This window comes from Cyphomyrmex costatus, unplaced genomic scaffold (assembly GCF_001594065.2).
Source record: "Cyphomyrmex costatus isolate MS0001 unplaced genomic scaffold, Ccosl1.0 scaffold1191, whole genome shotgun sequence".
Classification (NCBI taxonomy): Eukaryota; Metazoa; Arthropoda; class Insecta; order Hymenoptera; family Formicidae; genus Cyphomyrmex; species Cyphomyrmex costatus.
Genome location: NW_017275165.1, coordinates 40360 through 55924, shown reverse-complemented (window position 1 = coordinate 55924; position 15565 = coordinate 40360). Strand labels below are relative to the sequence as shown.

General features: G+C 36.9%; 1 pseudogene; it reads left to right on the top strand.

Moving 5' to 3' along the window:
- Positions 1–1472: 1472 nt before the first annotated feature.
- LOC108778530 (uncharacterized) lies at positions 1473–2484 on the top strand (annotated as a pseudogene).
- Positions 2485–15565: the final 13081 nt, after the last annotated feature.

Genomic DNA, 15565 nt, shown 5'->3' with positions numbered 1-15565 from the left:
ACGTTGGTGTCTTATCTTAAATACTGTATTCATTTCTGTATTCTCTCTCCCTATGCGAACCTCTTACCGCGACTCGTAGAATTCCGGCGAGCTAGTCCGCGCGGCAGTTAGGTTGTTTCAAAATAAATGCATTTTTGAACACAAAAAAGACTAATTTGTACACCTAATACACCCTTCTTATTATATCAGTTCCGCTGTAAGGTTTCCTTCAAATGGTTAAGTTCTGTTTGTAGATGTTCTTTATCAGAGATGCTCAAAGCTCTGTGTACGAATGAGTGTATCGCCGACTGTTTTTGGGCTGGATGGTGGTGTGACTCCGCATTTAAATATCTGTCCGTGTGGTTGGCTTTCTGTATACCTGATGGCCCAATGTGTTGTCCGTTTTCTTTGTGACAAGTACATTCAGCAAGGGAAGCTTACCATTCACTTCTATTTCCATAGTGAATCGGATGTTAGCATGTTGGTTGTTGAAAAAGTTTAAGAATTTGTCGAGTTCATCTTTTCTTACTTACATGCGGAGTCACTCGTACACTTACTCGTACACAGAGCTTTGAGCATCTCTAATAAAGAACATCTCTAATAAAGAACAAACTGAACTCAACCATTTGAAGGAAACTTTACAGTGGAACGAATATAATAAGAAGGATGTAAATAAGACAATAAGCCATCAAGAAAGATCGAACAAATCTTGAGAAACCCCAAGGACCAGAAACCTCCACTCAGTTCCGCAGGAGTGTACAAAATACCCTGCTCCTGCGGGAAAGTGTACATCGGTGAAACCGGAAGAACGGTCAACACACGAATGAAAGAACACCAACGGGATGTCAGGTTGAAACACATCACACAATCAGCTCTGGCAGGACATAGCATTGAGACAGAACACTGAATACTATTCGATAAAACGGCAACTATTGCCACAACAATATCATATTTCCCAAGGAAGCACAGAGAGGCCTTGGAAATACAGAAACATCTAGACAATTTAAACAGAGACTCAGGTTATAATGTAAGCAGGATATGGAAGACTGCCCTCTTGAGAGGCCAAAGAAGTACTCCTTCCGTCACCCCTCAACATACACCCCCTCTCCTCCCAACAGCATTTACATAAAGGGAGTCCCCCAGGGCTAGTATCAGCACACCCCTCGCCCTGATGAAGTGAACGGTATGGTTCACGAAACGTTGGAAACCCGTGAAAGCCTCAAAAGCGCAAAAAAGTAATATTATATACAAATATATAACATTTCTATTTTAATTTAATAGTTAAATTTTCTTATATATAAGTATACATATATACGAGAGCAAGTCAATAAATTCTTAGAAAATCTGTCAGATGGCACTCACAGTGTCATGTCACATTACTTTTTGACAAGTGGCATCTTTTAGCTGATTACTGTCAAATTTTGAGCGGAATTCATCGAGAGGTTTTATTTCTGTAGATGATTAAAGCGAACAACCTTTGTATTTTTTACAAAATGGAAAAAAACGAATTTCGTGTAGTGATCAAACATCTACATATGAAAGGTTTAACGCCGAAAGAAATAGCCGAGTTGGATAATGTTCATAGCACATCTGCACCAGCGTTTACGACTGTATATAATTGGGTAAATGAATTTAAACGTGGTCGTACTTCCACATGTGATGCATCTCTCGGGACATCCAATTAAGGCTACTACGCCAGAAATCATCGATATAGTCCACGATATTGCTTTGACTGATCGACGAGTGAAAGTGCGCGAGCTTGTTGAGGCCACAGGCATATCACATGGCACAGTGATTTCAATTTTGCACGAACAATTGGGTATGAAAAAGCTATCGACAAGATGGGTGCCGTGTTTGCTCACTGTGGACCATAAGCGCGACCGTGTAAAATGTTTGGAGATAAATTTCTGGGTCGATTCATTACTGTGAACGAAATATGAATCCATTACTTTACACCCAAGACGAAGGAACAGTCAAAACAATGGACTTCACCAGGTGAACCAGCTCCGAAGAAAGCGAAGACCGTGAAGTCGACCGAAATGATGATGGCCACAGTTTTTTGGGATGCACACGGTATAATTCATATCATAATTACCTTCCGTCGAAGCAAACGATCAATGGCGATTACTGCACAGCCTTATTGGACCGTTTCAACATTTTAAAGAAAAAACGTCTCTATTTGGCGAAAAAGAAAGTTCTCTTCTAACAAGACAATGCTCGGGTTCACATGTGCCCTGCACCGATGGCCAAATTCAACGAATTCCGCTACGAATTACTCCCCATCCAGCACATTCGCCAGATTTAGCCCCCTGCAACTATTTCCTGTTTCCTGAAGAAATGGTTCGGAGCAAAGAGATTAATAACAACCACCAGAGAATAACTCATCGCCAAAACAGAGGCTTATTTTGAAGGGTAGACAAATCATATTATTCGGACGGCTTGAAAAAGTTGGAGAATCGTTGGATTAACTGTGTCAAGCTGAAAAGAGACTGTATTGAGAAATAAAAATGAATCGATAAAAAAAAATGTATTTTATTATGTTTTTCTAAAAACTTATTTACTTGCCCTCATATATATATTAATCTTTTACAGCAAACCAAAACATAGTTACTAATCAAAATAGATTTAGCCAAAAAATAATAAAATGTATTTAATACAAAAATTATAATACCTTGATTTGATGAAGTTCTTCGTGTGTAATATCTCTCCTTGAAGTCTTTAAATATTTTCTTACAAATGGCGCTACGAGCATCGGGTCTAATTTTTCAATATCTTCGGAAGTAATCAAAGTTACGATGAGACCTACACTGATAGTCACTAAGGTACCAGTCATGGTATACCAAAGATAACTGAGCCGGTACAATGCCCATGGTTCCCTGTTAAATATAATAGCTGTTTAACATAAAAATAAAAAATATTTTTTTCAATATTCAATACTAAAGATCGTTAATGTAAGAACATAACTAATACGAATACGAAGCCTATAACAGTCTAGCTTGGATTTTTAATTGCTTATATATAATTTTGCGTGAATTTATATGCTAATATATGTAGTCCCTCCAAACTGCGCGCCGAATGATTGTCGATCTTGAAACGCAACTCTAATAAACTATCGGCGGTACTATCATGAATTAAATTGATTAACAAATTAATAATTCATTGATGCTCTTTTGGCATCTTATATCGATGTCAAACTATATTAAAATCTGAAAATAATAACTCTTCTTATTGCGAAAAATATTACCTCAGTCGGGAGTCGAACCTGAATCGCCTGCTTTACGCGCAAGTGTTTTAGCCAATTAGACTACCGAGGCCTTAGTAATACTTTTCGCAATAAGAACAATTATTATTTTCAGATTTTAATATAGTTTAACATCGGTATAAGATGCTAAAAGAGCATTAATTAATTATTAATTTGTTAATCAATTTAATTCGTGATATTACCGCGGTAGTTTATTAGAGTTGCATTTCAAGATCGATAATCGTTCGGCACGCAGTTTGGGGGGACTACATATATTAGTATATAAATTCACGCGAAATTATATATGGTATGAGCAATTAGAGATCCAAGCTAGACTGTTATAGACTTCGTATTAGTTATATTTTTTTCAAATATTTAAAATTATCGAATTATCTAATTGCTAAAATTTATAACAGTCATCACAGACAAAATGTTTAAAGATTATTTAGAAACTTGGAAAGTTTTTTCTTGGAAAGAGAAATAATTTGTTGTTGATACTGACATGCGCGTCTTCTAAGGGTGCGTTCCGAAATTTGCTGACAGTACTGACAATACTGTTTTCTCGTTCCAAAATCGGTTTAGCCACGTTTCAGCTCTGCTGTAACTACTATCTTTTTCAAGAAAGTAGGTCCTAGGGAATTACTGACTTCCGGCTGATTTTGCACAATTTCAGAAGGTAGTGCAAGTTCAGTAATGCATATGGCTACTGGCATATAAGTATACATAAGGCCCTTAGCAGAAACGTGACTTATAATTTTAAGACAGTTCTTGTGCAATATAATTTTTCATACGTGCTCTTGGTATCAATAACACAGGACCACAAAAAAAAATTGATGAAAGGTTCATTTGACCAGACCAGGTTTTTTGTACGTTTTTGGGGTCGCTGAACACGAATCTGAAGTCCGTTTTCCTCCATTACGTCAGGATTTCTTTTTAATTTCCAAAAAAAGATAAGAGTACTGAAGAGTACCGATTAGGGGACCTTCCCCCAATGACCTTGACCTTGACATATGTTGTCAAGGTCGTGACCCTGAGTAACCTCCAACAAGTTTTAGCCGTCGCTCGTCCTTCGTTAAAAAGTTATTAACAATCATAGTTTTAAGGTTATATTTGATCATAACTTTAAAACTATGATTGTTAATAACTTTTTAACGAAGGACGAGCGACGGCTAAAACTTGTTGGAGGTTACTCAGGGTCATGACCTTGACAACATATGTCAAGGTCAAGGTCATTGGGGGAAGGTCCCCTAATCGGTACTCTTCAGTACTCTTATCTTTTTTTTGAAATTAAAAAAAAATCCTGATGTGATGGAGGAAAACGGACTTCAGATTCGTGTTCAGCGACCCCAAAAACGTACAAAAAACCTGGTCTGGTCAAATGAAACTTTCATCAATTTTTTTTTGTGGTCCTGTGTAATCCTCGTTTCGAAATTTGATTTAAGATATTTAAAATATACTCATCGTCATCATCTGAAGAACTGTCGGAACTATATTCCACACATATGACATTAGATATGACATTCTGAATGCCAATCAAAATCGGTGTTACAATTGCCGTTACACAATAACGGAATTTTCTTCTTTTAGTTAAAACTAGTACTCATAAATTGCAGAAACAAACACGGAAACATAATTACATTAGAAATATTGGAATCCTATGAAATTTAATAAATTAGGTTAAGTTCTATACATGTCACGCACTACTACTGTAAATGCGTTCCGATTTTAACTGCTGTCAGTTCTACTGCGAATTTCGGATCGGCTAAAATGTAGTGATTTCAGTAGTGGTACTGTCAGCATTGTCAGCAAATTTCGGAAAGCACCCTTGTTAGAAATAACGTTTATTTTTGTTTATTATTTCTGTTCCGCGTGTTATATGCATAATGTATAATTGCTGACTTATCACATGAGATTGCGTTTCATATGATAACAGTACCGCACGCGGCGCTACGATCTGTTTTGTTTTTTTTGGTTGTTACCGCACAGCGCACACGACGATTAGGACGACACGGAGAGTCCTTAATTTTAGTTCGTCATCAGGCTTGTGAATAATAACAGTTTCTCAATATACGTAGACTGTGTATTATTATTCTACCAGTAACCCCAACAGGTTATAGGCCCAGGGCGCAGAATCACAAAGGACGTTAGTAACGAGTTACAGTGAGTCAGAAAAGATTACGTGAATTTTGCAAGTAAAGTCCTAAAACTCGTGAACTTTCTTCGTGTTTATAACCGCGTCTTTTGTGTCAAAAATCGAGATGGCGAACTCAAGTATAGAGACGATTGATATGAAATCAGTTGTACGACTCGATGGATCTAATTTTCAAACGTGGAAGTTCCAAATGCGTGCCATATTCACGGCTACTAATCTCCAAAAATTAGTTGATGGAACGGAGATAAAACCAGAGCCAACAGCAAACGGTTTCGACGCATGGAACGTGCGCAATGCTCGAGCGATGTGTTATATCTCATCGTCAATGGAGCATAAGCAGCTTGAAACTCTGATAACGTGTAAAACGGCCGCTGAAATGTGGGGAAAACTAAGTGCCATACATGAACAGAAAAGTGCGGCAAATAAGCTGACATTAATGTCTCATTTCCACGATCTTAAGATGGCGCCGAACGACACTGTTGTACAGCATGTGACAAGAATTGAAAATATGGCGAGTCAACTACGCGACATTGGTGAGGAATTGTCCGAGGTTACCATAATGTCCAAAATTCTGAGTACTCTACCGCAAAAATTTGGCCCACTGGTGACGGCATGGGACAGCGTCAACGAGCCACAACAGACGCAGACAAAACTCATCGAACGCCTCATCAAGGAGAAAGCACGACTTGCCGCCATGGATGATGCGACAAGCACATCAGCAGCAATGACGGCACAGCAAAAACGAGGGAAAGGAAATCAACACGGAACGGCGGACTTCAAATCGAACGTCGATAAAAACAATCCCGATGCGAAGAAAAACACCGTATGTTACTTCTGTAAAAAAACGCGGACACATTTCAAGGTATTGTTTTAAAAGAAAAAATGCATTTAGAAATAATAAGAGTTCGGAAAATTCAAATGTAGAAAATTCGGCAGACGTAAGCGCGTTTATCGTTTCGGAAGCGAAAATAATTGCAGATTTGTTAGATCGCGATGTGAAGAATATTTGGTTAAGAATATCTCGATTCAGGCGCGTCGAAGCACATGACGTTCCAACGCGAATGGCTGCATGATTTTCATGTAACGACAAATGAATCTGTTAGCTTAGGGGATAATACACTATGCGAAGTTAAAGGCTATGGAACGGTGGAGATAAAAATGTTCGTAAACGGTGAGTGGAAAAATGGAAGGCTTGAAAACGTGCTATACATACCAACTTTACGCAAAAATTTATTTTCAACCCGAGCATGTACGAATAAAGGATATTCTATTATTTTTCATGAAAAGTCTGTCGAAATAAGAAGTTCAAATGTCTTGAAAATTCAAGGTATTCGACAAGATAATAACTTGTATCGTTTACTAATAAAGGCAACGACGATCAATGACGTGAACATCGTCGAGGAAAACGCGTTCGAAACATGGCACAAACGTCTCGGGCACATTAATGATAAATGCTTACAAAAAATGATCAAGAAAAAGCTCGTATCCGGATTGAAATCGTGTAATTTTAATAAATGTTTTTGCGAGGATTGCGTGCTTGGAAAACAACATAAGCTACCTTTTAAGAACGCGAGTATTAGGAAAGGTAAGATCGGCGATTTGATTCATGCCGACGTTTGCGGACCCATGTCTGAAACATCAATTGGAGGGTCTCGTTATTTTTTAGTTTTGAAAGACGATTGTTCTGATTTCCGCAAAGTTTATTTCATGCATCATAAAAGCGACACTTATAATAGATTTAAAGAATTCAGCACAGAATTTAGAAATACTTTTGGTTATGACATAAAATCTTTGAGAGCTGATAATGGTACGGAGTTTACAAATCATATGATGCGCGATTTTATGAAAAATCATGGTATCGTTTTTGAAACATCAGCACCATATACACATGAACAAAATGGTACAGCTGAACGTGATATCAGAACAATAGTCGAGTGTGCAAGGACGATGTTAATTGCGAGCGGGTTACCGAAAAGTTTATGGGCTGAAGCTACGAATACAGCAGTCTACATTATGAATAGATGTATTCAATCTCATTCACGCGATGCGGTTCCTTATGAACTATGGTTTAAAAGAAAACCTGATCTCTCTCACGCGAGGATATTTGATAGCGTCGCATACGCTCATGTTCCTAAAGAATTTCATAAAAAGTGGGAGCCGAAATCAAGCAAAATGTTTTTGGTCGGATATCACGGCGAATCTAAGAATTATAGATTGTTCAATCCATTTACTAATAAAATAGTAGTATCACGTAATGTAATTTTTAACGAGAAGGCTCGATACAAAAAGAATGAACACGACATTCCTTCCAATATTGGTTTAAATGATTCCTCTAACGAGTTGAATGATCGCAATGAGATGAAAACATCAGAGATACTAATGAACCGAAATCGGATGTTACCGAAACAAGCAAAAGCTATGAATTGCGTAATCGCGATAATTTAAAGCGACCGGATCGATATGAAGCATGCATCGCATTGTACGGCGAGCCAGTGACATACAAAGACGCGATAAATTGTAGGGAATCGAATGAATGGATTGCCGCGATTAACGAAGAGCTAGAAGCTCATAAACGGAATAACACGTGGACAATAGTCGATGTACCGAAACGAAAGAACATCATCGATAACAAATGGGTGTTTAAAAAAAAATTAATGTTATGCGAAGGTCGTGAAACGGTTCGATTTAAAGCAAGATTGTGTGCTAAGGGTTTTTCGCAAAAACCTGGCATTGATTTCGATGAAATATACTCACCTGTAGTGAGATATGATTCAGTACGCTTGTTGTTTGCAATTGCTGCGATCGAGAATTTAGAAATGCGAAAATTCGATATCAAAACAGCCTTCATTAATAGTAAAATCAAAGAAGAATTATACATAAAAATTCCTGAAGGCATAAATGCTGATCATGGTAAAGTATGCCGATTAAATAGATCACTATACGGTTTGAAGCAAGCAGCAAGATGCTGGAACGATCGGTTCAACGATTTCGTGAGAAAATTTAACTTGAAACAAAGCGAATCTGACAAATGCGTCTATTTTGGTGATTTCGAGGGAAAAAAATCTATCTGGCCCTATATGTTGACGACGGGCTCGTGTTAGCAGATTGTACCGTTGTGATCAATCATTTCTTTACCGAATTGCGAAACACATTTAAAATTACTGAAAGCGATGTAAATGATTTTGTAGGTATAGAAATTGAGCGAAATCGTAACGAACGAACGATATTTATTCATCAAACTTCATATGTCATAAGATCATTGAAGCGTTTTGGTGTGCATGAAGCAAAAAGCGTATCTACACCTTCTGATCAACATGTGATTCTGAAGGTCCCTGAGTGCGAGTGGGAGAAAACAAGTGAAATCCCATACCGGGAAGCCGTAGGGTGTTTGTTGTTCCTAGCGATGATATCACGTCCTGATATCTCATATGCAGTAGGATTAGTAAGTCGGTTCTGTAATAAGTTTGATTTAAATCATTGGAACGCGATAAAGCGAATATTTAAGTATTTGTTGGGTACAGAAAATTACGGTATATTATATCGTGGTCGCGATCCTTCAGATATTAAAGGTTTTTCTGATGCAGACTACGCAGGCGATATCGAAACGCGACGTTCAACCACAGGTCATCTCTTCCAACTTGCAGACGGAGCAATTACATGGACTTCGAAACGTCAAACGACAGTAAGTCTAAGCACGACCGAGGCTCAGTACATAGCGGCAAGTACCGCAATCAAAGAATGTATTTGGTTAGGTAAAATTCTTACCGAGTTAGGATTCAGACACGAAAATCCTATTATTTTGTGTGTCGACAATCAGAGCGCAATTAGGCTGATTAAGAATCCAGAATATCATAGCCGAACGAAACACATCGACGTGAGATTTCACTTTATACGTGAGAAATACGAAAGTCGAGCAATAGAAATTGTGTATGTGTCCACCAATGATCAACTTGCGGATATTTTCACTAAGAGCACTGCGAAAGAAAGATTTAAATTCCTGAGGTCAAAAATTGGTGTTGAAAAACTATTAGATTGTAAGTGATAACACTTGGAAAGTGGGAGTGTTAGAAATTTTTTTTTTTTTTTTTTTTTTTCCAATTTATTCACAATCTGTCTGAAATACCGACAATAAGTAAATGTTATACAATTTAGACTTTAACATGTAGATACATCATCAATAGTCCGCATCTTTCTACAATTAGTATATAGATATACAAAGTTATTTAACATAGCTGTTTAATTTCTTTTTCTTTAGTCTTGAGTTTTCAAATGTAGACATCAGTAGATTTGCAGCAAGTTGATTTGGATGTAGAGTAAGTCGCGCCTTATATTTACCCGTGCTCTTTTTGACTTCTTCTTTAACGGTGCATATATTTAAGTCCTTCTTAATGATTTCATTTGGTACAAACCAAGGAGCAGATACAATGTTTCTTAAGGTTTTATTTTGAAATCTTTCGATTATCTCGAGGTTTGAATTTGAAGTTGACCCCCACAGTTCAATACCGTATGTCCATACAGGTTTAATTATGCACTTGTATATCAGCACTTTATTTTCCACTGAGAGTTTTGATCTGCTTCCAAGTAGCCAATACATTTTCCTTACTTTTAGCTCCAGTTGCTTACGTTTATTCCAGATATGATCCCTCCATGTCAATCGACGATCAAGGTGTATTCCTAAGTACTTGGCTTTATTTCCTTGAGGTATTGGTTTGTTGTTTAGGTAGAGTACAGAGCAGGTCTCGTGTCTTAATGTGAATGTGACATTTGATGATTTGTGTTCATTTATACTTATCCTCCAATTATTAAACCAGTTTTGTAATCTGGTTAGATGTATTTGAAGATTTTCAGTTGCTGTATCTACATTTTTGTCGGTTGTTAAAATTGCAGTGTCGTCAGCATAGATGGCCATATTGGTTTCTTTCATTACTGGGATATCTGCTGTATACAGTAGATACAGAGTTGGACCTATAACGCTTCCTTGCGGTACCCCGGCTTTAATCTGGTGGAGTGTCGTTATCTGTTCACCTACTTTGACTTGAAAAGTTCTATCACTTAAGTATGATCTTAAAATGTCATATAGTCGAGTTGGTAAGATAGTTTTCAGTTTATAGAGTAGCCCTTTATGCCATACTTTGTCAAATGCTTGAGAAACGTCTAGAAATATTGCGTTACAGTAACACTTTTTTTCGAAAGCCTGTCTTATTATAGTTGCGACTCTGTTTACTTGCTCAATAGTGCCATGTCTGTTTCTGAAGCCAAATTGATGCTGGGGAATCAGGCATTTAGTGTCGATAACGGTATTTAGTCTTTTCAGTAGGACCTTTTCACATATTTTTGATAGGATAGGTAGTAAACTTATTGGTCTATAAGAAGTAACAAGTTCCGCAGGTTTACCTGGTTTATGAATAAGTTTAATTTGTGCTACTTTCCATTGTTTGGGATAGTAACCCAAGCGAAAGACTGCATTTATTAGAATTGTGATAAATCGCATGGCTTTTTTCGGTAATTCTTTAAATAATTTACTGCTTAATCCGTCATACCCAGGGGCTTTTCTAGTTTTTAAATTTCTAATTACGTGTACTATTTCTTTAACTTTAACATTACTAATTTGAGCATTTTCATGTGCAGTATTGTCATATTTATGCAATAGATGTTCTTCTTGATCTTCAGTAATTTTTCTGGTCTCTGGTGTAAACACATCTTCTAGGTGGCGTGCGAAAGTTGTCGCCTTTTCACTATCTTGTCTGGCCCAAGTGTTGTTCGATTGCTTAATGGGCGGTATAAAAGTTGATGGGCGATTTAGTTTTTTAGTAGCTTTCCATAATGAGTAGTCACTAGCTTCTGTAGGAGATAAGTTTATAAGATATTCGTTAAATCTGTTATTCTTTTCTTCATTAATGATTTTTTTTAATTCCTTGGTAGCTTTGTTTAATTTTGTTTTTAAGGCTTTCGACCTTGAGTTTTGCCAATTTCTTCTAAGTCTTCTTTTATCCATGATTTTTTTTTGAATAAATTTTGGTATATTTACATGTAACTCGGGTCTTCTGATTATTTCATTGGTTGATGTAATTGCAGCTTTATGCAGGCATATATTAAAGTGTTCAACTGCATTTTCAATATCTTCCGCTGTTTTTAAAGGGACATTACAAGAGATATTTTGATCTATATTATCTCTGTATTTGTTCCAGTTAGTTTTATTATTGATAAGTGCTGTGGGGGTTCGTTTTTTAATTGGTGATGAAGTTAGTGATATAAGTATTGGCGAATGGTCGGAGGTTAAATCAAAAGACGATTTTGTTATAAATAATTCGGGATGTAACCCTTTGACAACTGCAAAGTCGAGCAGATCAGGCAGTTTATTTTTATCCGAGGGCCAATAAGTAGGTTCTTTAGAAGAGACTGTAATAAGATTCTCTGCCATTATTGTAGCATATAATTGTCTTCCTTTTGGATTTGGAGTCAAAGATCTAGATCCCCACCACGGATGCTTAGCGTTGTAGTCTCCTCCTGCTATAAATCTTTTTCCTAATTTGCTAAAATATTGCGAGAATTTTTTTTGGCTGATTGAGAATTTTGGTGGACAATAAACGGCAGAAAAAGTGATTGGGCCATTATTGTCAGCCATTGTTATATTTGTTGCTTGTAGATAATCATATTGAAGATGTTCATTTTCGTAGTGGGAAATATTGCTTTTGATTATTATTGCTGTGCCTCCATGTGCTTTCCCATCAGGATGATTTGTTAAATAAATGTTATAATTATATATCTTTAAATAATTTTTATCCGTAAAGTGTGTTTCGGAGATAAGCATAATGTCAATATTATTATGGTTAAGGAAAACGGTTAATTCTTGGCTTCTTTGTGCCAAGCCATTAGCGTTCCAGATTGCAATATTTAAGTCAGTGAATTTTCGCAATTAAGCTTGTGATTAGATTTAACATTGTGTCTATTTTTGTCATTAGTAGAGCAATCACTTCTTCAAGTCTAGTGTTAGAAATAACGTTTATTTTTGTTTATCATTTCTGTTCCGCGTGTTATATGCATAATGTATAATTGCTGACTTATCACATGAGATTGCGTTTCATATGATAACAGTACCGCACGCGGCGCTACGATCTGTTTTGTTTTTTTTTTGGTTGTTACCGCTCAGCGCGCACGACGATTAGGACGACACGGAGAGTCCTTCTTAATTTTAGTTCGTTATCAGACTTGTGAATAATAACAGCTTCTCAATATACGTAGACTGTGTATTATTATTCTACCAGTAACCCCAACAACCCTAAATAAATGTTTCCTTATTTTTCGAAAATAGATTTTAATATTAATAAAAAAATATAAATAAGAAAAAGGGCAAAGAGCCAAATATGTTTAACGTACGTATAATTTAAAAAAACAAACTATATACATATAAAATTTCCAGACGTTTCGACTCCGATCGGGTCATTTTCAATGTATAAAAGTAAAATTTAAATATAATTAAAAAAGTACAATAAATATAAAACATTCTTCGGTTAAATAATACAAAAATTACAAACAATCTTCATCCAAACTGCAAATATGTTCCAATGTAAGATGGCTTATACTATTCCAAATACACTTAAAAATTACATTAAAAGAGGTAAAGACAAGTTAGATCATATACACAATCAAAATGTTGTATATAAAATTTCTTGTGAAAATTGTGATGCCAGTTACGTGGGACAAACGAAGAGGCAATTAAAAACTAGATTACATGAGCATGTCTCTGATATTAATAAAAGTTCAAAATCCCCTTCTGTAGTAATGTAACTGATCATAGATTGAAATATAATCATAATTTTAAATGGGATAACGTCAAAATTTTAGATATTGAGCCTTTTTATAGTAAAAGACTGATATCGGAGATGGTATATATTAAAAAACAGACACACGGCATAAACAAACAAAATGACACAGTCTTTGCCCGATATGTACACCAATATGATATATTCTCTTTCTTCTTCTTGAATTTGTCTATCCTTGTTTTCCTCTATCTTTGACTTTCTATCCCAACGGCATTATTCCAATTGTCATCACAAAGATCAGCACTCTTTTCTCATAGCTGCAGAGTATCTTATTCAATTTTGATTATCATTTGTATTGTGACACAGAAGAATTTTATATTCATGGATACTTTAATTCTTTTTCTACCAATTTTGACAAGGTAAATTCATATACTTTTAAAATAATTTATATGACTCCGTTAAGTTTTATTTTGTATTCTTATTAGGATCTTTTTTACTCTTATGACATCAGTTTTCTACATCTTTTGTACCTTAATTATGCAGTTTGGATGAAGATTGTTTGTAATTTTTGTATTATTTAACCGAAGAATGTTTTATATTTATTGTACTTTTTTAATTATATTTAAATTTTACTTTTATACATTGAAAATAACCCGATCGGAGTCGAAACGTCTGGAAATTTTATATGTATTGTGACGTGACACTTTGTGTCAGTCACTTGTGATTGCATTTACGCGGAGATCCTGTGTCCTCTAAGCTCGAAGGGTGAGGGCACAAGCGAGCGTGCCAAACTTATAATTTTTAGTATAAAATATTTAGTTATTTTTCAGACTTTTAATAACGATTTTTAGTCATATTTGAGCGTGAGCGATGGTTACGATAGGTCCATGTATTTTTGCCGCCTCACTTACGGAAGGAAGAAAGAAGACATCGTCGAAGAAGCAAGAAATAACCTGAGAGGATCTAGTTTGCGACACCGAGGAGCGCGGTACACGCAGGTCGTATTGTTCTGTAACCTCTGCTAATTTATTATTGAGATTATTTGGTGATTGTCGCACCTTTATTGCAGACGCCTCGGAGAGAGACGTCTTAAAGGATTGTCTGGACTCTGGCCGAACTATAGCCGAACCTTTAACTTCCGAGGAGAGCGCAGAAAGATCGCAGATCGAGCAGGAAGCCTTTTCCGCTTATTTGGAAAGCGCGCCAGACACCCAAAGAATACGCGACTCGCAGGACTCGCTCTGATTTGTCGCGAGGTCGCGCGGCTGTGATAAGCCAATTAGAGCAGAAAGCGGCCCGATAGAAGAGGGGCCTAACGGCCTGCGTGGATCCGGGAATGCTCCCGATTATCACTTGTGCGGTAATCGAGCAGCTGTAAAGAGGACGCAGGATCTCCGATGCCGTATCATGGACGAATTATTGAGAGAATCTCTGGACGCCTGTTACTGTTATTGAGAGGGCTTGTTAACGAGAATAACTGTCGTTGCCGAACTAGTAAGATGAGTAAAGATCGACGAGGGATCGTAACGTGGTGAGGCGAGCGTCGTCATTAAGAAATTATGTAAAACCATCGGTCACGATATGTGAAATGCGTCTCGAGTGGATCGCGCGTTAGGCGGTATTTCATGTTAGAGTTCCCGATGTCGTATTAACCGCCTGAAGGCGTTTTAGAGTAATCGTTGCCGTAAGTGCGTGCCATCCGCTCGGACGTTGAGATTTGGAAAGAATAATTATTGTTGTTGCTCGCCCTTATTGCCGCCAAGTCACTTGTGTAATTGTTAGTTATTGAGAATTCTTTAAAGTCGAGACTGGCGTTATTGCGCATTAGAGAATCGTTGCCGTCTAATGTAAAATCGTATGTTCTAATTGTTCACGAAGTAATTATTGTTAACCTAATAAGATCTAGATTTGGTCGCATATTTCTGCTCGGCGAATTATTGCCGAATTTACTTCGTTGTCGACGACCAGTTAATAGTCGGTTTATTGTTATTGCGCCGCATAACAGAGCGCGGAAGGTCAACGCTGTAACGTACTTTCTTTCGAACACTTTTGTGCAGTCTCTATTAAATATATCGATTTCTCTTTATTGTTATTATTAATTCTGGTGCATTTATTTCAGCCTCTCCATCGTTCTCCGACAATTTCCCCGCTAACCGCGAACCACTCCCCTCTGCCAATTCCGTTGGCTGAGTTAGTTGTTTAGTTCCGTCGCGAGAATCCGCGTAATCTTTAATTTCTTGTCCGAGCAATTTATCTAACGATTTGTGCGAAGAGTGGCACGCTCTCTCGTGCCTGGCGCCCAACGAATTTTTGATAGCGATTAAGATCTTTGCTGAGTAAAGTAACTTGTCAACTACTGTAAATTCTCGAATCACGAAAGAATTAATGAAGAACCGCACTATTGCTCCTTTAAGTATTTTGTATTCTAAC